General features: G+C 39.9%; 1 protein-coding gene across 6 annotated transcripts in view; it reads left to right on the top strand.

The window, feature by feature from the left end:
* The first annotated feature begins 15,269 nt into the window (after positions 1–15,269).
* The window catches only part of LOC140726640 (phospholipid scramblase 2-like), a 67,758-nt gene continuing 58,923 nt past the window's right edge, over positions 15,270–24,104 (top strand). The window contains exons 1-2 of one of the 6 annotated variants that reach the window (XM_073043269.1): positions 15,270–15,499; positions 15,948–16,345. The gene's annotated coding sequence lies outside the window, so the exon portion shown is untranslated. Of the gene's footprint in view, positions 15,500–15,607; positions 15,726–15,947; positions 16,346–24,104 lie in introns of those variants that run through there. The other 5 variants (XM_073043266.1, XM_073043267.1, XM_073043264.1 and 2 more) reach the window with 5 other exon arrangements.

The following is a 24,104-nucleotide window of genomic DNA, read 5'->3' on the forward strand; positions in this document are numbered from 1 at the left end:
CAGGTGTTGGCGGGTCGATGTCCAATTTGTCGGGCCTCAGAACGTGCTCCATGCCTTAAAATTACTGTGAATAAAATTGATGCACTATCAATAACTCCAAAAGACTGGAAGTAGAGTAAATACTGAAAGGCCTTTAATAGTAAAATGGACCACGTTCATGCTGGATGTCTGCCCTGGACTGTGGGGGAAGCCACAGGAGCAGTCAGCAGAGGGGCATTTCCAGACAGATATACACGGTTTACCACACCCTTGCACAGCAGCGACAACTTACTTTCTCACGAAAGCTGACACATGTTCAGGCCTTTTAATGGCAAATTCCTTTATAAATCCGATCATGACCATACTCTGAAAGGGCTGCAGGAGTTAACCAGTTGTTATGGTGAATATAATCGGATGACGTGTCTCATTTTGCAGGACAAGTCGTGAGAGACTGAGCCTCCAGCAAAGGTACTAATTGGGTGTATTTTATACCCTATTAGTGTCAGACTGTGGGGCTGATTGAGAGGATGAATGGAGCTTTGAAGCAACAAATCCGTCTGTTAACACTAACCCACACCCTACACTTGCTGTACTACCTCAAGCATAGTATAATCCGAATAACAGACTCTTACCCCTAGGATCACCTGTAGCTAGAATAATGAAGCATACCCTAGCACCTAAGGAGGAAGCAGACCTGTGGAAATAGTTCCTATAGTGTGTGGGAAGGTATGAATGTGCTTACTAAGTTTTCCGGTTTGCAAGGGGGAGATTCTGACAAGCGGAGATAGTAACACTTCTTGGGTATCAGTCCAAGTAAAAAATAATTTAGTGTGTTTAAACAGGAAGAAACTGATGAAATTAGAGTAATCATGAAAGTTCTGAAAGACTGACAACATATGTTTGTTTTCGTTTTGACAGAATGTGAGCGTTGGACTAATCCTGTCTATGATATGGACCCTCCTTTGGGTAGAGAGTACTGCCTGGCTGTGCATGAGGACGGCACTCTGACGTGAAAAGAGGAGACACCTTCCAATGCAACAACCCCTGCATTGGGATCCTTTTGCATCTTGCTATAATCCCAATATTGGTTAGGTTTGTAGTGTGGTTTACTCTAACTTACTGCTTTAAGCAAGAGTTTAGGTGGTTACACTGTCATGCTTCTCCTGTGCTGTATTATTTATTACCCATATGGAACCTTCACTGTGATAATCCTGCTGTTTAATGTAGTGTTTTATTCTTTTCCTTTTATTATAATGTACTAATGAAGATTCAAGGAGTGGAGTGTCAGGAGAGAATTGAATTTTCCGGAAGCTATATTTCATTTATGCTTCGAATGTGCAGAAGTGTATAACACAAAATGGTGGTTATAAAACAAAATGTTGTCAATGTGGAATGTAGGAATGTTTTGAGTACGTAATGGAGCACTGATACACATGGTGAAAAGCATGCCTTTCTACAAAACCTCCTGTTTCTGTCTTTAAATTATGTACCGAGGCCGAAGGTCCCGAGAGCTAAGAAGGTATGGCACTTTGCTCCATGTAAAATCATTAGGGTAGGAGTTTGGAAGGGCATAAGAAGGGGCTACTTTGTGCAAATTGGAATTTTGCTTTGGGATGGAGTCACAATAAAAGCTAACATAAAACTGACATAAGACAGAGAAGGAGTGAAAAAAGAAACTAAAAGAGACTGTTGGGCACCTGGGGTTCCCTCTGGCATTTTATTGGATCAATTCACTGATTGATTGATTGATAAGTATTCTTTCCTTCTGTATTTTAGTGAAGTTGTTAAAGAGTAGTCTTTACATAATCCAGATAAAATAGTTCTGATGGTGTTTAACATATGTAATCGTGCCTTCTTTGCCTTGCCGTGGAATGAGGAAAGAAAAAGAAGACATTAATTTTGAAATATTTTCATTACAGAAACATGCAGTTATGCTTAATTCATCTCACAGGAGAGACATCATGTCCAGATACCACAGAAACAGAAACATTTCCAAGGGAGCTGCAGCAACTCATTAGAAAAAGTAGCTTCTCTTCAAAGGAATCAGTAATGGAGGTGAGGTGAAACACTTGTCCAGAAGTGGATATGATGAATCAATGTCAGGGGAAGCAGACAAACCAATTGTCTTTGTTCCCCCTCTGCTAACCCTGAGACTATTCTCAGGTGAGTAGCTGCTTTTTATGTAAGATGCCAGACCCACCAAAGAAGCAACCTGTAATCTTGTTAGACTCTTTTCTGGGTCGCCTCTTTTAACTGGTTTGGACCAGTAAGAGTTGGAAGACACAAACATGTAAGGCTGGGCAGAACCATGAATGTAGCCCTGGAATAGAACTAGTAAGAAGGGGACCTTGAGCCAATGGGATGGCAATCCAACAATTCAACCGATGAGGAACACTGTAAGAGTCAGGAGCTCCAAATACATCGGGGCGATAATTCTCCAGCAATCAGAGACCAACCATTGTGGATAAGGAGGAGCCCACGGACAGGTGAAGGTCAGAACCACGAAGAACGCCTGGCCAGTGTAGATGCCTTTCCTGGTAATATCTTTTCTCTTCATTGACTGTTCATGGAGGGTCAGGGATTCTAGTGGTGTGCACAGTGAGGTGTACGTACGTATCTCATGGTGGAGTCATGATATATGCAATTCATTTATTTTTACATATAAACAGCAATTATTTAAACAAATAAAGAATAGTTAATCAACAACATATTTACAATATTATTCAATATTCAAATTACTGAAATATTAAAAACACAACAGATACCCCTGAGTTTATCTCAAGGAATGAGAAAACTGTTCCAGTCATTAATGTAGCCAAAGATCATCTTACTTATCTCCATGAAGGTAATACATTGGGTGAATAAGTTTATGTGTCTCTTAGTTTACTACTTAGCATCTGAATATCCAAAAACAAATCTTGCAAGGATGTGGTAATTGAAACAAGTTGGGATGGTGCCACTCTTCTAGAATTACATTACATTGTATTTCTCACCAACATAAAATGTGAGGACTTTGACAACAGACTCTAACTCACCATTAAAGCTGCCTAAGGAACTCACAGAACAAGGTCTTACAAGATTTGTTACCTGCACCCTCTTAATGAGGCATATTATTTAAAAGTCAGATGGCACTGTCAAACACACCATTCAGGAAAATTGGAAGAAGTACAATATCAAGATAGCCATTAGGACCTCTTGATGTACTGATCAAGATGATGCTGACTTGTAGTTTCCATCGAGATGTGAATTGCATAACACTTCTTTAAACTAAGATAAATATTGTCAGTTTGTAAGGATGGCTTGGGGGATAGAGAAGGGAGTTAAAATAAAGGCTTGCTTTGCTGTTGTTGTTTTGTTGCTTGCTGCGTTCTGATTTGTTGTGCTGTGTGTTGTTCTGCTGAGCTCCTTAGTGTGGGAATGTGTGGCGACACTTCCGGGCTGCCGCCAGCACACCCATAAGTGTGTTGGTTGTTAACTCAAAAACATCTTTCACTGTATGTTCCATGTACACGTGATAAATGAATCTGAATCTGATCTTGGGATGATGTAGCCCAAGCAATAAATAATGCTTTATGAAGGAGATTATGCTCTGAGTATGTATATCTCCCTGAAGGAATTGTTCAACATGGCTTGAATAACTAAACTGAGATAATAAGGAAGCATCATTAGAACCTCATGGTGAAGAGTTTACAAGTGAGGATATGTTTATGTTTGAACAACAGACACTGCAAGAGGACAAGTTCATAGCATCACAACCAATACCAAACAAATCATTAGCTATTTGATATGCCATTTTCAAAAACAAGATATGGAGCAGATCATTAAATGCTGCTACTTGCTAGAGGATTTGTGCTTCACTGTAAGGAGTTTAATGAATGAAAAAAGTTTCTAGAGTTCCATTTATTCCTCCTTTCAGCCGCATTCATCAGCCATTCAGAAACAGTCACAGGAAGATCCATCACCATTGACATCATCAAGCTTAGAGTCACAGCCTGCACTAAGACCAGTGATAACCATCTCATATCTTCCCTGCTGCCACCTTTATGTGTGGAAATGTGCACTAGGAGCATGAATATACGACTTGGTCCCTTGAACCTGCGTCATCTTTCAGTAAGATCATGATTACTCTGAGCACTACTTCAATGCTGCATTCCTGTCTACTCACAGTACATTTCTATCCCTTCATTGGTTGAGAATCCGTCTAAAAGACAACAATATTTCAACTAACCTTTGAGGAAGAGTTCCAAAGGCTCTTTGACAACTATTTTACAGACAGCCACAGCATAATAAATTTTAAATTATCTCATTCAGGCCTAAAAATTTAATTGCTGTGGAGGATTTCTTACTCTAGTAGGGTAACATCTTTCCTGACAAGAGGGGTCAGTCTGCTTGGCAGGTGAATTGTGTGGCTGTGAAATAATCGCAGGTTCTTCAGCCTGCTCTGTTTTGTTTGCAAGAGTTGACTTGGAAACTGCAAGGAGTGGTTCTGACAGCTCAAGACACCTTTCTTCTCTAACAATTGACTCTGCTCTCCTCAACTGATCGATGTATGGTCTCCAGATATCAGACATGATCTCCACTGTGTAGGAGAGTGGTCTAGTTTGTCCATAATCCTTCCAAATACCCATTTTGTTCACCCCTGTAGTCTCTCACCATGACTACTTGTCCAGGAGAGACACATCAAACCTCCTTGTTTGAGAAGTCCTCAGTTTGTCTCAGCTCTTTGACCTGCATAATCCTTCTGAGGTTGATTTTGAGGAGATCCAAATGTGAATGCAAGGGACAACCTGGGAACGACATGTCTGGTGAGTTGTTGGTTGTTGGTTGCCAGACAAAGTTTGAGCCAATACTTTCATTTTGACCATGCCTGGATGACTGGCATGCAGCTCCTCCAACATGTTAGCTCTCAGCTTGGATGGTACAACAACTCAGTCCCCATCAAACTCCATCAAGGGCAAGTACATCCTGGCACCGGTACAAGTGGAGGAACTGGTATTTCTGCTGCACATTCCAGCCATTTTAGATGGCAATGTAGACCTGAGACAGTGTGGGGTCTTTTCTGATTTCCCTTTGCGATAATAGGGAGAATTTCAATTTACATTCGGGAGAATATGTCAAGAAGTGTGTCTTCTTTTGTAAATTGTTCTGGTGTTTTCTTTTCCCAAGCTAAATGGGACAATCCATCAGCATCTCCATGAATAATTGTCTTTTTGAAATTGATCTTGTAATTGTGTCCTCCAGGAAACAGAACCCATCTCTCTGTTGGTGCTGCTGCAGTCAGTGGAACACCCTTCTGTGGATTGAAAGTGGACACTAGTGGTTGATTAGTGGACACTGATGGACACTAGTGGTTGATCAGAAACAAGGATAAACTGGTTGAAATGTTTTACACCCCAAATTAGACTCAAAGTCTCTCTATCAATTTGTGCATATTTTTTCTCTGTAGTAGTAAGGGAACGCAAAGGCTATTGGTTGTTCACTTCCATCACACATGTGACATGACTGCACCTATACCATGAGGTGAGGTGTCACAGGCAAGCTTCACTGGACAATGTGGATCAGAATGTGTGAGTACAGTGTCTGACGTCACCATTTCCTTTGCCTTTTGGAAAACCACCTCACACTGCTTTGTCCATTTCCATTTCTTCCAGATTTGTAATAAACGGTTGGAACATAAGTTTAGCAGGAACTTGTTACAGTGATTAATATATCCTAAAAAGGACCACAATAGTGACAGATCCTTTGGCCTTGACACTGCTTGAATTTTCTCAGCATACCCGTGTATTCTCGGTGTGTTGATGGTGTGACCACAGTAGTGATGTTTGGTTTAAATAATTCACACTTGTTGTGTCGTGCTCTGAGTCCATAATCTTCTAATCTTTTTAACCCTTACTTGAGATTTTGGAGATGTTCCTTCTCATCTTCACCAATAACAATGATGTCATCCAGGTAACACTGTGTACCTGGTGGCCTTGCAGCACCTGGGTCCATTGCTTTCTGCCAGAGTGCAGGTGCAGATGCCACTCCAAAAATTAAGCCTATTATAGTGATGAAGCCCTTTGTAGGTGTTTATGGTGAGAAACACTTTGGACTCTCCACCTGTAGGTAGGCCTCAGTTGCTCACTTTGCTGAAGTGTTGCCTTCCAGAAAGGTTTGCAAAGATATCCTCTGTCCTGGGCAGATGGTATTGATCGACTTTCAGTACTGTGTTGATAGTGACCTTAAAATTGCCCCTGATCCCGACAAATCCATTCTTCTTGGCTATTGGGACCACTGTGATTACCCATGGGATCCACAAAACCTTGGAAAGAATTCTTTCAGCCTCCACGTGATGTAGTTCACTGGCTACTTTATCACAGAATCTTTGTAAAACTTGGGTGTGACATTTTCATTTAACACTATTTTACCCTTGATGTGTTTGTTTTCCAATGCCATCCTTGAACAATGCTACAGTATCAACCAGTACCTTTCTTAATTCGCTTTCAACTGACTCTTATTACATAGGATGTGGTATGGAAATGGTGGATGGACCTCCAATCAAGTTGTAATTGTCTCTGACAATCACGGCCTCACAATGCTGGCCTATTTTTACCACATGTAAGCTCAATGTGGTTTGTTGGTTGTTGTATTTCACTGTTACGAATGTCATTCCTACAGGAGTTATCTTTTCTTCAGTAAGTTCTTAGTTGGATATCTACAGGCTTCAGTTCAGTATCTTTGAAATGCCGTTCAAACTCATCTTGTGTAATAACTGAAACATTTGGCATTCACTTCTGATGTAAGCCATATTGCTTTTCTCCTTTTAGTTTTCATATAGTAAATCTCTAGGCTACCCTGTCCTGTGTCATTCTCATCATTATTAGGTTTTTCATCCTCAGCATGCAGGTTAGTGATCTTTTTGAAATTTCAACTTGACTTCTTATATTTTTCTCTTCACTGTGGAGTCATTTACTTTTGTCTGCCTGGCTTGCTCTTTCTATGTGTTTGCATTTTCTGCAAGTTTTGTAAAAGAATATATGTTTTATTATCATGTTAAATTTTAATAAAACAATGTTATTATTTCTGCTTCTTGTGTTGAAATATTTTCATGTGTTAGGTTGAATTAACCAAAATTCTCAAGGTGTGGAATACAGCCAGATGTTCTACTGTAAAGGTATTGGACAATGTGTTTTGAACTTTCACTTAATGAAATGTTTTCCTCTTTTGTAGGCTGAGGAGTCTCTGCAATAGAAGTAACTCATTCTCGACCACAGTGGGCTACCTTAGAAAACAGAAGCAGTGCAAACAGGGGAGTGTTAACTATTGTAATAGAATTGCAGAGCACTACAGCACACAAACACGCTATTCAGCCCATCTGGTCTGTGCTAATCTCTTATTTGGTCTAGTCCCATTGATCCACACATGGACCACAGTCCTCCATTTCCCTCCCATCCATGTACTTATTCAAACCTCTCTTAAATTTTGAAGTTGAACCGGTATCCACCACTCGTTGCAGATTTACACCACCTTCTGAGGAAGAAGATTCCCCTCAGGTTCTCCTTAAATGTTTCACCTTTCATCCCATGACCTCCAATCTCACACAACCTCAGTGGAAATAGTTTGCTTGCATTAATCCTAGGCAGGGAGTTTAAGGTAAAAGAACCCTTAGGAGGCAAAGATCATAACATGATAGAATTCACCCTGCAATCTGAGAGGGACAAGCTAAAATGAGATGTGTCAGTTTTACAGCAGAATAAAGGGAACTGCAAGGGCAGAAGGAAAGAGCTGGACAAAGCTGATTGGGAAGGGAATGGCTTGACTTTCTGGTCTCAAAGAAGAGGAAGAATTCTGAAGAGAGGGTAAGGCAAACATGGTTGACAAGTCAAAACAACATAAAAGCAAAAGAGAGGGCATATAATAGAGCAAAAGTTGGTGGAAAACTAGAGGACTGGGAAACTTTTAAAAACCAATAAAGTGCAACAAAAGAAGTAGTAAGGAGAGAAAAGATTAACTATGAATATAAACTATCCAATCATATAAAAGAGGATACCAAATTCATTTTTCAGATACATACAGAATAAGAGAGACGTAAGGACGGATATCATCACAATATACTGCGAGTGATCTTTGCCAAAAGGCTGAGATACTGTACTGCTGGAAAATGATACTGGGGAGGTTTAATGGGTGACAAAAAAGTGGCATACGAACTCTAAGTATTTTGTGCCAGTTTTTCACTGAAAGGTCACCAGCTGTATGCCAGAAATTAGAGAGTGTCAGGGGGCAGAAGTGTATGTAGTTGCTGTTACTAAGGAGAAAGTACCTGGGAAACGAAGTAGATAAGTCACCAGGACCAGATGGATTACATCCCAGAGTTCTGAAAGAGGTAGCTGAAGGGATTGTGGAGACATTAGTAGTGATCTTTCATTCATACTAAATTCTGAAATGATTCCAGAGGACTGGAAAATTGCAAATATCACCCACTCTTTAAGAAGGGAGGGAGACAAAAGACAGGAAATTATGGCCTGACTTCAGTGGTTGGTAAGAGGTGGAGTCCATTATTAAGGATGAGTTTTCGGGGTACTTGGAAGCATATAATAAAATAGGCTGAAGTCAGTTTGGTTTCAACAAGGGGAAATCTTGCCAGACAAATCTGCAGGAATTCTTTGAGGACATAAGAGGCACGATAGACAAAGGATAGCCAGTGGATGTTGTTTACTTGGATTTTCAGAAGGCTTTTGACAAGGTGCCACAAAGGTTAAGAGTCCATGTTATTACAGGGAAGATACTAGCATGGATGGCTGAGGAGTAACTTGGATCCATTCTAATTTGCCTACCATCATAACAGGTCAACAGCAGATGCCACTTCATTGACTCTTCACTCAGCTCTGAACATCTGCATTTACTAGTGGCTCTACATTGACGAAAGCTCAGTAATCAACACTATTACCCCCTCAAAACTAATCAACAGGCTCTAAGAGCTAGGCTTCGATACCTCCTTGTGCAACTGGATCCTCAATTTCCTGACTTGCAGACCCCAGTAAGAGCGGATTGGCAACAGTGTCTCCTCCTCAATCACCATCAGCATAAGTACACCATAAGGCTGTGTGTTCAGCTCTCTGATCTACTCCCTTTATACTTAAGACTGTAAGGATAAGTACAACTCCACTGAAATGCTGATGACACCATTATTGTTGGCTGAATCAAAAGTGGAGATCAATTGACATAGAGGAAAGGGATTAAAAATCTTGTTGAATGGTGCCACAACAACCACTCACTCAACGTCTGCCAAATCAGAGAGCTGATGATTGACTATGGGTCCATCAGTTAGTCCTCATTGGGGGATAGGAGGTGGAGAGACATAGTAATTTAAAATTTCTTGACATTATTGTATTTGACGATCTTTCCTGGGGCCAGCACATAAATGCCATTTCAAAGAAGGCACAACAGTATTTCTACTTTCTTAGAAATTTGCGCAGATTTAGCATGTCATCTAAAACTTATGAGAAACTTCTATAACTGCACAGTGGAGAGTGCCCTGACTGGTTGCATCATGGCCTGGTATGGAAGCACTAATGCCCAGGAAAGGAAAAGTCTGCAAAAAGTGATGGATACAGTCCAGTTCAGTCCATCACAGGAAAAGTCCTCCCCACCATTGAGCACATCTTTCTGGCACAAGAAAGCAGCGTCCATCATCGAGGATCCCCACCATCTAAGCCACACTCTCTTCTTGCTGCTGCCATCAGGAACGAGGTAGGTACAGGAGCACTAAGTCCCAAACTATCAGGTTCAGGAACAGTTATTACCTTTCAGTGATCAGGCTCCTGAAGCAGTGTGGATAACTTCACTCAGCTCAGCATCACAACATATAGACTCACTTTCAGGGACTCTATAAGTCATGCTCTCAGTATTATTTATTTAATATTATTAGTTACTTTTGTTGTATTTCCACTATTTATCTTCTTACGCACATTGGTTGCTTGTCAGTCTTCGTTTATATACAGTTTTACATTGACCCTATTGTATATTTTTGTCCTATTGTGAATTCCTGCAAGAAACGGAATCTCGGGTAGCATATGGTTACATATATGTATTTTGATAATGAATTTATTCTGAACTTTGACTTTTCAAGATTGGCTGAATGACAGGAGACACAGAATGGGAATAAAAGTGACCTTTCCTTGATGGCTGCTGATGACTAGTGGTATTCCAGAGGGGTTGGTGTTGGGACCGCTTCTTTTTACATTATATGTCAACAATTTGGAAGATGCATTTGATGGCTTTGTAGCCAAGCTTACAGATTATACAAAGATATGTGGAGTGGCCGGTAGTGCTGAGGAAACAGGGAGTCTGCAGAAGGATATAGTCAGATTAGGAGAATTTGCAAAGAAGTGGTAGATGAAATACAATGTAGGGAAATGTATGGGCAAGCATTTTGGTAGTACGAATAAAGGTGTAGATTATTTTCTAAACAGGGTGCAAATTGAGAAATCATTGTTTAAAGGGTTTTGGGAGTCCTTGAGCAGGATTCCCTAAAGGTGCACTTGAGAATTGAGTCAGTGGTAAGAAAGGCAAATGTTAGTATTCATTTCAAGAGGACTGGAATATAAAGCAAAGATGTAATGCTGAAGTTTTAGAAAGTGTTGATCAGACTGTGCTTGGAGTATTGTGAGCAGTTTTGAGTCCCTTATCTAAGAAAGGATGCAGTGGCATTCGAGAGTCTCCTGAGCTGGTTCTCAAGAATGATCCTGGAATTGAAAAGTTTAACGTACGAGGAACACTTAATGGCCCTGGACCTGTACTCACTATAAGTTGAAGAATGAGGAGTGATCTCATTGAAACCTATTGAATATTGAAAGGACTCAATAGAGTGGACATGGAAAGGAATTCTCCCATATTGGAGTACCAGAGGCACAGCCTCAGAATTCAAGGATATCCCTTTAGACCAGAAATGCAGAGGATTTTTTTTTAGCTGGATGGTAGTAAATCTGTGGAATTCATTGACACTGATGCCATGGAGGCCAAGTCACTGGGCATATTTAAAGCAGAGATTGACAGGTTCTTGATCAGTAAGGGTATCAAAGGCAGGAGAATGGGGTGAAGAGGAATAATAAATTAGCCATAACAGAATTGCAGAGCAGGCTCGAATTGAATTGACTTTATTTCTTATATCATTCATATATGTGTGGAGTAAAAATCTTTATGTTACACCTCTGTCTGAATGAGCAATGTGTAAATTATAGTAATTTGTAATAAATAATATGTACAGTAAGATAAATGATAGAACAGCCAATATAGCTTAGAAATATAATTGTATCAGTGTGAATTAATCAGTCTGATGGCCTGGTGGAAGAAGCTGTCCTGGAGCCTGTTGGTCCTGGCTTTTATGCTGCAGCACTATTTCCTGGATGGTAGCAGCTGGAATAGTTTGTGGTTGGGGAGACTCAGATTCCCAATGATCCATCGGGCATTTTTTACACACCTGTCATTGTAAATGTCCTAAATAATGGGAAGTTCACATATACAGATGTATTGGCCTGTCCGCACCACTCTCTGCAGAGCCCTGTGGTTAAGGGAAGTACAATTCCCATACCATGCAGTGATACAGCCAGTCAGAATGCTCTCAATTGTGCCCCTGTAGAAAATCCTAAGGATTTGGGGACTCATGCCGAACTTCGTCAACCGTCTGAGGTGAAAGAGGCACTGTTGTGCTTTTTTCACTACAAAGCCAGTATGAATAGATCACTTGATATATGTCGAGGAACTTGAAGGTGTCACTGTTCACCTTCACAACCCCAGATCCACTGATGTCAATAGAGGTGAGTCTGTCTCCATTCCTCCTGTAATTAAAAACCATATCCTTTGTTTTTGCGACATTAAGTGAGAGGTTGTTTTCTTGACACCACTGTGTCAGGGTGAAGACTTCTTCTCTGCAGGCTGCCTCATTATTATTGAGATTAAGCTAATTAATGTAGTATCGCCAGCAAATTTCATTAATTGCTTAAAAAAGGAAGACATCTCCTTCGTCCTGGAATGAAAAGCCTCATCTTGAGACCAGATGCGGCAGAGACAGAGGAATTGTGAGAAAGGGATAGCATTTTTGCAAGAGACAGGGTGGGAAGAGGAATAGTCCAGGTAGCTGTGAGAGTCTGTAGGCTTATAGTAGATATCAGTAGATAAGCTGTCTCCAGAGATGAGGGAGAGGGAGGTGTCGGAAATGGACCAGGTAAATATGAGGGCAGGGTGGAAGTTGGGGGCAAAGTTAATGAAGTCAACGAGCTCAGCATGTGTGCAAGAGGCAGCGCCAATGCAGTCGTCGATGTAGTGAAGGAAAAGAGGGGGACGGATACCTGTATAGTCTTGGAACAGAAGTCCAGGATCCAGCTGCACGAGGCAAGGTGAAGGCTGAGGTCTCTGAGCTTCTTGTCAAGCCTGGAGAGAACTATGGTGTTGAATGCTGAGCTGTAGTCCAACAACAGTATTCTCACACAAGCATCTTCTCCAGATGTGTAAAGACAGTGTGTAGAGCTGTGGCTATTGCATCATCTGTCGATCAGTTGTGTCGATAGGTGAATTGTACGGGGTACAATGTGGGTAGTAGCAAGCTGCAGATGTAATCCTTGACCAGCCTCTCAAAGCATTTGCTTATTATTGAGGTGAGTGTGACAGGACAGAATGAGTTGAATGGTCAAATTCTGCTTCAAAGTCTTATGGTCTTATCTATACCCTTCATAATTTGTATTCCTTAATCAAATCTCCCCTTATTATCATATGCTCCAGAGAATAAAATCCTAACTTACTCAACTTCAGGTCCCAGCAATATTTTTGTAAATTTTCTGTACTTTCAATCTTATTGATATCTTTCCTGTAGGTAGGTGACCAGAGCTGGACACAACACACCTGATTTGTCTTTCCAAAGTGCAGTACCTCAGACTTGTCTGCATTCAATTCAATCTTCCATTTTACAGCCCATTTTTCCAGCTGGTATAGATCCTGCTGCAAGCATTGGTAGCCTTCCTCGCTATCAGCTATACCCGGATCTTGTTTTCAACCACAAATTTGCTGATCTAGTTTACCACATTATCATCTGGTTTGTTGAAATTGGTAACAAACAACAATGGATCCAGTGCCGATCCCTGTGGCACATCATTTGTCACGGTCTTCCTGTCAGAGTGCCAACCATCTGCTGCTGCTCCCTGGCTTCTCCTGCCAAGCCAATGTTGAATCCAATTTACTACCTCACTCTGAACACTAAGAGACTGAACCCTCTTCACCAGCCTCCCATGTGGGACTTTGTCAAAGGCCTTGCAGAAGTCCATCTAGACAGCATTCACTGCAACACGCACAAAATCTTTCTTTCTTTCTTTTTAAATCTTTTTATTAATTTTAAGAAAAACATAAATGAAATATGAATACAAAGCATTTGAGAGTACATAATTAATAGTTTAAATAGACAATCAGATATATAATAATCAATATATAAGGCCTCCCAAACTCATAGTATTTATGTAAAAGAATCGAAAAAGAGAAAAAACCCCCCCAAAAAAGAAAAAAAAAACTAACCAACATGGGCCATTGCATAATGTTAGATATATACAGTAGTGCCAATAACTCCGAACCTCCATCCAAATAATTAAGGATACTAAAAGTAAGGTTTAGGATCAGACCATTTAACACATATGAAAATGTTGAATAAATGGTCTCCAAGTTTCTTCAAATTTAACCGAAGAATCAAAAACCATGCTTCTAATTTTTTCTAAACTCAAACAAGAGATAGTTTGAGAAAACCACTGAAATACAGTTGGAGGGTTAATTTCTTTCCAATTCAGTAAAATAGATCTTCTAGCCATTAATGTAACAAATGCAATCATTCGTTGAGATGAAGCGGATAGACGATTATTATCTATCATTGGTAAACCGAAAATTGCAGTAAAAGGATGCGGTTGGAAATTGGTATTTAAAACTCTTGAAATAATATTAAAAATATCTTTCCAATAATTTTGTAAACAAGGACAAGACCAGAACATATGAGTCAATGAAGCAACATCAGAATGACATCTGTCACAGGTTGAATTAACATGAGAATAAAATCGAGCAAGTTTATCTTTAGACATGTGAGCTCTATGTACAACCTTAAATTGTATTAGAGCATGTTTAGCACAAATAGAGGAGGAATTTACCAATGATAAAAATTTTTCCCATTGCTCAGTAGATATAGGACAATGCAATTCTTCTTGCCATTCCTTCTTAATTTTTTCTGATACATCTGGCTGTACACTCATAATCATATTATAAATGATAGCTACTAAACCCTTTTGACAAGGATTGAGGGCTAAAATTCTTTCTGTAATGTCCAATGGACATTCTTTCGAAAAAGACTTTAATTCATTATACAAGAAATTTCTGACTTGCAAATATCTAAAAAAATGGGTTTTAGGTAAATTATTTATTAGATAGCTGTTCAAAGGACATGTTATTATCCAAAAACAGATCACGAAAACATGTTATACCTTTTGTTTTCCATAAAAGAAAAGCTTGATCTATAGATGAAGGCCGAAAGAAGTAGATATTATAGGACATGACAGCATAAACTTATTCAAGCCAAAAAATTTACGAAATTGAAACCAAATTCGTAATGTATATTTGACTATGGGATTAGTTATCTGTTTATTCATTTTGAATAAGGAAAAAGGAGCACAAAATCTGGAGGAACTTAGCAGGCCAGGCAGCATCTTTTGGAAAGGGTAAAGAGTAAACAGTTTTGGCCCAAGACCTTTCTTCAGGACTCATCAGCATTCACTGCCTTTCCTTCATCAACTTTCCTGGTAAGGTCCTAAAAAAAGCTCTATAAGATTGGTTAGGCACAAGTCTGGTCAGATCAAAACAATTTGCACCAGAATTCTCCTTGTTCCCCTTTAAATCTCGTTCCAGGATGTTGCTTCACTAAACTATGTTTTGCTCACAAATATTCTGTTTGCAAGCATTTGTTCTTACAGTAAAGTACATTTTCCTTGTATCCACATATTGGAATACTTCACGAGAACTAGAAAAGAAGAAAATTGTATCAAATCAACACACAAAGATGTGATAATGATTTTCTACGAAAAGCAACACTAATTTTGTTCCAGTGATTATCGGGCAAAAAGCCCCAATTTCTCGAAGTAATCTTAAAGCAAAAGACGCTCCGTTTCCAATTTCAGATAGACATACGTCTTCTATGATTGGCTACCTAGTTCCAACGTCGCTGCCAGTTCATTGGATGCCAGTTGTGTCAATCATTTCTCGTAAGCCGCCTGCGTTTTGTTTTGAAATGCACCACGTACAATAGACCGCTTTAATTTCACATTCGTAACTGTCCTTACTCCATCGTAAATTGCAGCTGCACAACAACCTGCTTTGTTGGCAATCTGCTATTTGTTTAGGCATTTGCCTAAATTTCAGTCTTTTAGATAAAATATAAGCACCTCGTTCGAAAATACAACTTACTGGATTTCTATTTCACACCCTTTTACGTGCATTTCAAACGCATATTCTTTATAGGAAAGTGAGTATACATATAATAGATTCAATAATAAGATACAAATGCCACATAGCCTTTTCTGGTTTAATGTAATATAAGTCGCACACGTGGTTAAATCTCCTCCTATTATGTTGGTGACCAAGATAGATGTGGTTGACGTCAGAGTACAAGCAGTTTTTCTGTAAAGTGGTGGACACTGCCTAGTCCGATCCAGAGGGGGTAAATACAGACATTGTCAATCTGCTTCTGGGTGTGTTTTTAAATATATCTATATGTATTAAAATGTATTCTGTAGCTGAACTCGGAAATACTTTTTGTTCATGGATATGGATATCATCTGGGCGTCTGGCGGTAACCAAGCTGATTATAGTTTAGTGGAACAAAATCTAAGATGCTGTCTCTTGCCTCTATTAGTTGTTTATTAGCTGGTGTTATTGAATTTCCTTTCTTATATTGCCTGTTCCTTTTCCAGAACGTACCGTTTCTCGCGTGAACTACGTAAAGCAGCTTCTGACTCTGCACAGTAAAAATTTGGTAAGAAAGGAGTTAGAATGGACTTTGAAGATTTACCCAGTACATCAGTACATGATAAGTACTTGCGGACGCTTGCAGTTTTCTATGCTGCATGACAGAATTCTTGGGCGGAAAAACTGTTTGTGCAGCCTTCTGCAGGTTTACCGGTGATTTCTGCGGATCGGTTTCCTCCCGTGCAGGTTGGGAGTCTCCGGAGTATATATATCTTTTGTACAACATTCAGAAATTCGCGGTGTGTGTTTGATGTCACCTGTATGTTACGAGATGCACCCTACCCAGGCTCAGGCCTCGTTGACTTGTGGATAAGCAGACACTGTAGTATTCAGATGCGAGGAGGTGGGTAATCTGAAATTCTCTACATTGGTGTGGTATTGAAAGTAAGTGCCATAGCAGTACAGAAGTAGTTAATGATGTGTATAAATTTACTTCATTGAGAAACAATTAAGCTGCAGCCAGTATTTGCCCATTTCTCAGAGTTTTGGGTAAGAAGTAACAGTGAATTTAATCTGACTTCTCCATAACTTGGAAATTTATGGTGTGGAAGGGTCTCAAGTTGCTGGACTGCCTGTGCCATCTTACATTCGCTTTGAATAATCAATGGCTAATAAAGGAACCTGTGAGAAAATAAAGCAATGTTTATTTTGCTGAAGGATATGCATGCAATGATTCCCTTAGAGATGTTTTATGTGGCTGTCCAGAGAGCAGACAAATCAAACTTAGTTTTTAGTGGGACAGAAGCAGGGCTTTCTCTCTGTTTAAACAAAATTTTTAATTCAGCTGGTTTCTTTCTACAGTGGCATGCAAAAGTTTGGGCACCCCTGGTCAAAATTTCTGTTACTGTGAATAGTTAAGTGAGTAGAAGATGAACTGATCTCCAAAAGTCATAAAGGTAAACATGAAACATTCTTTTCAAAATTTTAAGCAAGATTAGTGTATTATTTTTGTCTTGTACAATTGTAGAGTGAAAAAAAGAAAGGACCATGCAAAAGTTTAGGCACCCCAAGAGATTTGAGCTCTCAGATAACTTTTACCAAGGTCTCAGATCTTAATTAGCTTGTTCACAGTCATTGTTAGGAAAGGCCAGGTGATGCAAATTTCAAAGCTTTATAAATACCCTGACTCCTCAAACCTTGTCCCAACAATCAGCAGTCATGGGTTCCTCTGAGCAGCTGCCTAGCACTCGTTAAATTAAAATAAATAATGCCCACAAAGCAGGAGAAGGCTATAAGAGGAAAGTAAAGTGTTTTCAGGTAGCCATTTCCTCAGTTCGTAATATAATTAGGAAATGGCAGTCAACAGGAATGCTGGAGGTCAAGTTGAGGTCTGGAAGGCCAAGAAAACTTTCCGAGAGAACTGCTCGTAGGATTGCTAGAAAGGCAAATCAAAACCCCTCTTTTACTACAAAATTCAGCATCAGAAGTTTGCAAAGGAACATCTAAACAAGCCTGATGCATTTTGGAAACAAGTCCTGTGGATTGATGAAGTTAAAATAGAACATTTTGCGCTTAATGAGCAAAGGTATGTTTGGAGAAAAAAGGGTGCAGAATTTCGTGAAAAGAACACCTCTCCAACTGTTAAGCACGAGGGTGGATCGATCATGCTTTGAGCATGTGTTGCAGACAGTGACACGGGGATCATTTCACTGGTAGAGGGAAGAATGAATTCAATTAAGTACCAGCAAATTCTGGAAACAAACATCGCACCGTCTGTGTCTGTAACAAAAAAAAGGCAAGATGAAAAGAGGATGGCTTCTACAACAGGATAATGATCCTAAACACATTTCAAAATCCACAATGGACTACCTCAAGAGGCACAAGCTGAAGGTTTTGCCGTGGCCCTCTCAATCCCCTGACCTAAACATAATCAAAAATCTGGATAGACCTCAAAATAATAGTGCATGCAAGACAGCCCAAGAACCTCACAGAACTAGAAGCCTTTTGCAAGGAAGAATGGACGAAAATACCCCAAGCAAGAACTTAAAGACTCTTAGCTGGCTACGGAAAGTGTTTACAAGCTGAGATACATGCCAAAGGGGGTGTTACTAAGTACTGACCATGCAGGGTGCCCAAACTTTTGCTTTGAGCCCTTTTCCTTTTTTGTTATTTAGAAACTGTAAAAGATGGAAATAAAAGAGTAATCTTAAAATATTAAAGAAATGCATCATCTTTAACTTTATGCCTTTTGGAAATCAGGTCATCTTTTACTCGCTTAGCTATTCACAGTAACAGATTTTTTTTACCGGGGTGCCCAAACTTTTGCATGCCACTGTATATTCTTAAATATGTGTTGTTTACTACTGATCATGTAAGTCTCTCAATGACCTATTGGTTGTTGACTTCATGGTCAAGAGCCTCGACTGCCAAGTGTAAGTGGTAAAAAATAAGTGGTTGTTGGGTGAGAAGAAAAATCTAATGTGGATCTTTGGAGAAAAATACAGCTTGCTTTTCTCAAGGATATGTCCCAAGGTGCTTCATAGTGGAACGTTTTTTTTTTCTCAGAGGTGGGGCAATAAGAAATAGATGAAGCAGAATCACGAAGAGGAGGGAGATGATGAGAAAGAAATTTAGAACATGGAATGAAGTTGTTACCATGATGGGAAGAAGTGATATATTGGTTGAGGATGCAAAGCTGGAGCATCTAATGGAAAGTTCAAGACTATTAAAGATATTTAGTAACACACACAATACACTGGAGGAACTTAGTGGGTCAGGCAGCATCCATGGAAGTTAACAAATAGTTGCTGTTTCAGGCCGAGACTCTTCTTGGGGGGAGGGGAAGGAGGACAAGCTAGAAGGTGATAGTTGAAGCCAGGTGAGCAGGAAAGGTAAAGGGCTGGAGAAAAGGGAATCTGATGGGAGAGGAGAGCAAATCACAGAAGAAATGGAAGGAAGAGGAAACCAAGGGGGAGGTGAAAGACAGCTGAGAATAGGTAAGAGGCCAAAGTGGGATAGAAGAAGTGGAGAGGGGGAGGGTATTTTTTTTTTACCAGAAGGAGAAATTAATACCATCAGGTTGGAGGCTACCCAGACGGAATATAAGGTGTTGCTTCTCCCCCCTGAGGGTGGCTTCACCGTGGCACAAATGGGGGTCACAGACCAACACATGGGAATGGAAATCCGAATTAAAATGTTTGGCCACATGAAATTCTGCTTTTAGTGGATGGAATGGAGGTGCTTGATGGAGCTGTCCCTCAGTTTACGATGAATCTCCCCAGCGTAGAGGAGGCCACATCGGGAGCACCAGACACATCTTTAGAGGACCAGAATTGTATGAGTGAGTTTTGCTTTTGCAGCATCAAGATGTGGGCAGCAGAGCATCAGATATAATGGATACAAGACAGAGTCACAGAACATTGAATTTGGACCATGTCAATAGAAGAATTTGTAATTGAATAAGACATGGACAAGAGTTTCAGCAACACGATGGCTGAGGTGGGGAGATGAGAGATGTGGAAGTGGGTGGTGTTTCTGCGTAAAGGAACAAATGGATTTGGTAGCCTCATTCAGGTGCAGTAAGAGTCTGTGTGGGTGCTGGTGTGAATTTGGCAGAGGACAAACAAAATTTGCTTTGAGTATAGACTATATGAGTGAGAGAATTTTAAACTTAATATGTTAGACAGATTAGATATAAATGTGGGCCAGGATGATGTTTATAGTGAAGATTATTTTCCAGGGGGAAGACTGGTTGGATGGAGGGAAGCTGAATATGGCACTGGGTTAAATTTCAACTTGAAAAGTAGTGACAACTATCATTAGTAATGCCTGTAATTGTTGCTTACAAATCTGTATAAAATGTGCACTTTTATAAAGTATATTCCTGCCTATGTCTGTGTTTAAAAAGGGCTAGTAGTTTTAGTTGTAATTCTATGTAATCTTTACAAATAGTGCTTGGTCATTCAGATGTAAATAAAGGATGTTTTTAAGTAATTTTCTAGTTTTTTCCCCACTCCTTAGTTTATATAAAAATATTTTCAATTGCAAAAATTATTATCTAGTCCTTTGGACTAGAAGGGCCGAGATGGCCTGTTTCCGTGCTGTAATTGTTACATGGTTATCAGTTAGTTGGGTTGACTTGAAATCCATGTGGTGTAAATCAGAAACACATATGAGTACAAACAATGCTAACTTGCAATTCCAAGATGTCTGTGACTCCATTTGTATTAATGGGATTTAATGTAAAGATGTTCTTTGATTAGACAAACATTATGGGAGCAAAATTATTGAAAAAGAGTACATCTGTGTCAGTTTTGCTGTCATTTTGCTTTTAAGTTTAATATTTTCTTTTGGAAGGGCACAGAAATTAAAAAAAAAAACTGCAGTTTAAAAAAAACTAATTCCTTGGGAAACTTGGTGGAATCCCTCCTCCATTTGCCTACCACCTCTCCTCACCTAGATCCACCTAATGTTTCCCAGCCACTCGTTTTCCCCCTTTCTACTGTTTCCCCTCTACCTTTCAATCAACTGTAAATTTCCTCCCACAAAAACTGACCCACTGAGTTCTCCCAGCAGCTTGTTCTTTGTGTTTTGTGCTCCTGATGCCAGCATCTGTAGTCTCTTGTGTCGGTGAATTAAACCACTACTTGGTCTTTGAGGAAGCATTGCAACATCAAATCATTAGAAAGATTGGAGAATGAGTGGTTTCACCAAAATAAAGTGAAGTTATTGATACTTAAGATATTGGTGAAAAACGTCAATGACTTGTATCACTGTAATCCAGAAATGGTTCTTGTAGAGAAACTAAATGCTCTGTTGTCCTCTTCCAAGATGTATATATTGTAATTGTTCCAGTGGATGAAGAATACCACTTTTTTATGTAGGGAGAAAACTTGGAATTACCAATATGGTTAACTAAAATCAGTAGTAAGGAAAGAGCTGAAGCAGATAATGAAAGATGCAATAACAATATATTGAACCGAATAATGATGATGATCTGAGCCTGTAGGTTATAAATAAACCTACGTACTCTGCAGCATCCGCCACAAGCCGAACTTCCAGGTGGCCAAACATTTTAATTATGATGCCCATTCCGATATGTCGGCCATGGCCTCCTCTTGTGCCACCCTGAGGGCAGAGCAGCAACACCTTGTATTCCATCTGGGCAGCTTCTAACCCAATGGCACGAATATTGATTTCTCCTTCTGATAAACACATTTCCACCCCTTTCCTCTATTCCCTACTCTGACCTTGTACCTTTTCTCACCTGCCTATAACTTTCCCCTGGGTCCCCTCCTCCTTCCCTTGCACCTATTGCCCACTCTCCTCTCCCATCAGATTCTTATTTTCTCCAGTCCTTGACCTTTCTCACCCATCTGGCTTCACTTATCACCTTCCGGTTAGCCTCTTTCCCCTCCCCCTTCCTTTTTATTCCGGCATCCTTCCCTCTTCCTTCTGAAGAAGGGCCTGGGTCCGAAACGACGACTGTTTACTCTTTTTCCATGGATGCTGCCTGACTTCCTGAGTTCTTCCAGCATTTTGTGGATTTCCAGATTCTGCAGACTTTCTTGAATGAGTTAGCTAAAAGTTTGCAGTGAGGAAAGAGCTGAAGTTGATCACGAAAGATGAAATAGCAAAACTTTGAAAATAATAACCACAGAGTTTGTAGGTTTATGAAATAAAATTTTGTTTTGAGCAATCTACTGGAGTTCTTTGTGAATATGATCAATAACAAGGAGGTTATGTGATATACTGTATTTGGATTTTTAAGGGTTTTCAATGAGTTCTAGCAGGAGGTAGGTTGAAGGAGGTTAGAGTACATGGAGTTAGTGTGCGTACATGAATTGAGAATTGGTTGACAGAAATCAGAGCTGGAATCAATATCTTTGGTACCCGTAGATCAATGCTTCATACTAACAGATCACAATCCATATCAACGAAAGAACCAAAGGGACCAAGTGTCATCTTTCCAAGTTTCCAGGGATGGTAGGTTAAGTAGGCTATGTCTGTACTCCTGAGCTTAGAAGAATCATTGAAAGTTTTATAAAAACTCTTGCAATGCATTAACGGGCTGAATGTAAGGAGACTATTCCCTTTAGCTGATAATTCTAGAACCAGGTGTTGTTCTCAATTGAAAGCTACATAATTTCTGTACACAGAGCATCCTTGTAATTAGGGGCTCCCAACCTTTTTTATGCTATGGATCCCTACCATTAATAGAGGGGTCTGTGAACCTCAGGTTGGAAGCCTCTTTCCACAAAAGGTGCAGTCATTGAATTAATTTTAAATACAGATTTCTGGATATTAAGTGTATCAGACAATACAGGAATAGTGTAAGCAAATGTCTGAACTTTTACCTCTGCCATGATCGGGATGAATGGTGGGGCAGGTTCGAAGGGCCAGTCAGTCTGGACCATTCTTATTAAGTCCATTGAAGCTTTTGACTCCTCTGGTAAGGCAGATTCAGGGAAGCTGTGACCACGGTTGGATCACAACCTCAGAATAATGATTTGGGCAGTGAGCAGGGATGAAAGGAAATACTTCCCATTCAGCCTGCGAGCCTTTGGAATTCTGTACGCCACTAGAGGCGTACATTGAGGTAGTAAAAGGGAAAGATGGTAATGGAATGCACGCTATAGTGTTTGAGGTAATATTGCAGAGGAAGTGTGGTGCTGGTAGACAAATAAAGTGCAAACACGGGAAAATCTGCAGATGCTGGAAATCTAAGCAACACACAAAAATGCTGGAGGAACTCAGCAGAGCTTGCAAGAGATCTGTTTAAAAGTCTTCAGTGGGATAGAAGCTGACCTTGAGCCTGGTAGTATATGTTTTCAAGCTTTTGTATCTTCTGTTCCACGGAAGGGGAGTGAAGGGAGGATGACGAGAATGGGAGGGTCTTTGATGTTGGTTGCTGGTTTTCATGATGGACTGTTCTCAACTCTAATTTCTCGTGGCCTTGGACAGATCAGTTGCCTTTACCAAGGTGGATTGAAAACAGGTAATCAACCATGATTTTATTGAATGGCCTCCTGCTCCCATTAATATTTTTGACCAGTTCGTTCAGGGTTGATGGCATTGGTAATACTTACGAAGGACGGGGTTACTTCTGGGGTTTAAAAGAAATCCAGCATGGAAATGTGCCAACACAAGGAAATCTGCAGATGCTGGAAATCCAAACAACACACACAAAATGCTGGTGGAACACAGCAGGCCAGGCAGCATCTATAAGGAGAAGCACTGTCGACGTTTCGGGCCAGTTCTGACGAAGGGTCTCGGCCTGAAACGTCGACAGTGCTTCTCCTTATAGATGCTGCCTGGCCTGCTGTGTTCCACCAGCATTTTGTATGGAAATGTGCCCTTTGGCCCAGAGTCCAAGGTGACCATCAGAGAATTATTTATATCTACTCTGCATTCATCCAATTTTGTTCTAAATTCTCCCTGCATTCTCAACATCAAATTGGCAATAATCCCTTCCCCCCACCTCGATAGTGGCCATTTACAGGGGCAATTAATTTACCATACTGCGGGTCTTTGAGATGTGGGAGGAAAACCCATATGTTCACAACAAAAACATGCAAACTATATGCTGACTGTCGGATTGAATGTGGCATCATTACTTGTGCCACTTTTACGAGAGTTTGCTTAAGAATTCCCAGTGATTTGCTTGGTATATTTGTATTTCCACTGAAGAAATAATTTAATTATTTCTGTTGCTTCTCTTCCATGAGCCAAATCTACTGAATGATTAAAAATGCATTTAGTGACTTCAATTTTTAAACTGGTGCCCATAACAGGGAACATATTGTTAATGTCTGTATCTTTAAAAAAAATCAAAATAAGAAAATCCATGCACAATTAAATTGTGTTTAGTTAGTAATAAGATTTATTTCCTTCTGCCCATGAAAGTGCAAAAAAGATCTATTTAAAATTTGCATTTAAATCACCTGAGCTGTGATAAGGGAAACAAGACATTTTTAAAACTTCTACTGGTGAGCTACCAGTGCTGTTTGTGGGTTTTGAGATTAAGTTCACAGAAGCTTGCATATTTAGTGATTTGTCTGTTGCTTCTCAGTTGTTTGGACATGGGCCAATTGTTAGAGCAACATTCACTGACTCTGGCATGTGACTGATCTTTGACAGAAATGCATTGAGGGTTTGGTGAT

Source organism: Hemitrygon akajei, chromosome 4, assembly GCF_048418815.1.
Source record: "Hemitrygon akajei chromosome 4, sHemAka1.3, whole genome shotgun sequence".
Lineage (NCBI taxonomy): Eukaryota > Metazoa > Chordata > Chondrichthyes > Myliobatiformes > Dasyatidae > Hemitrygon > Hemitrygon akajei.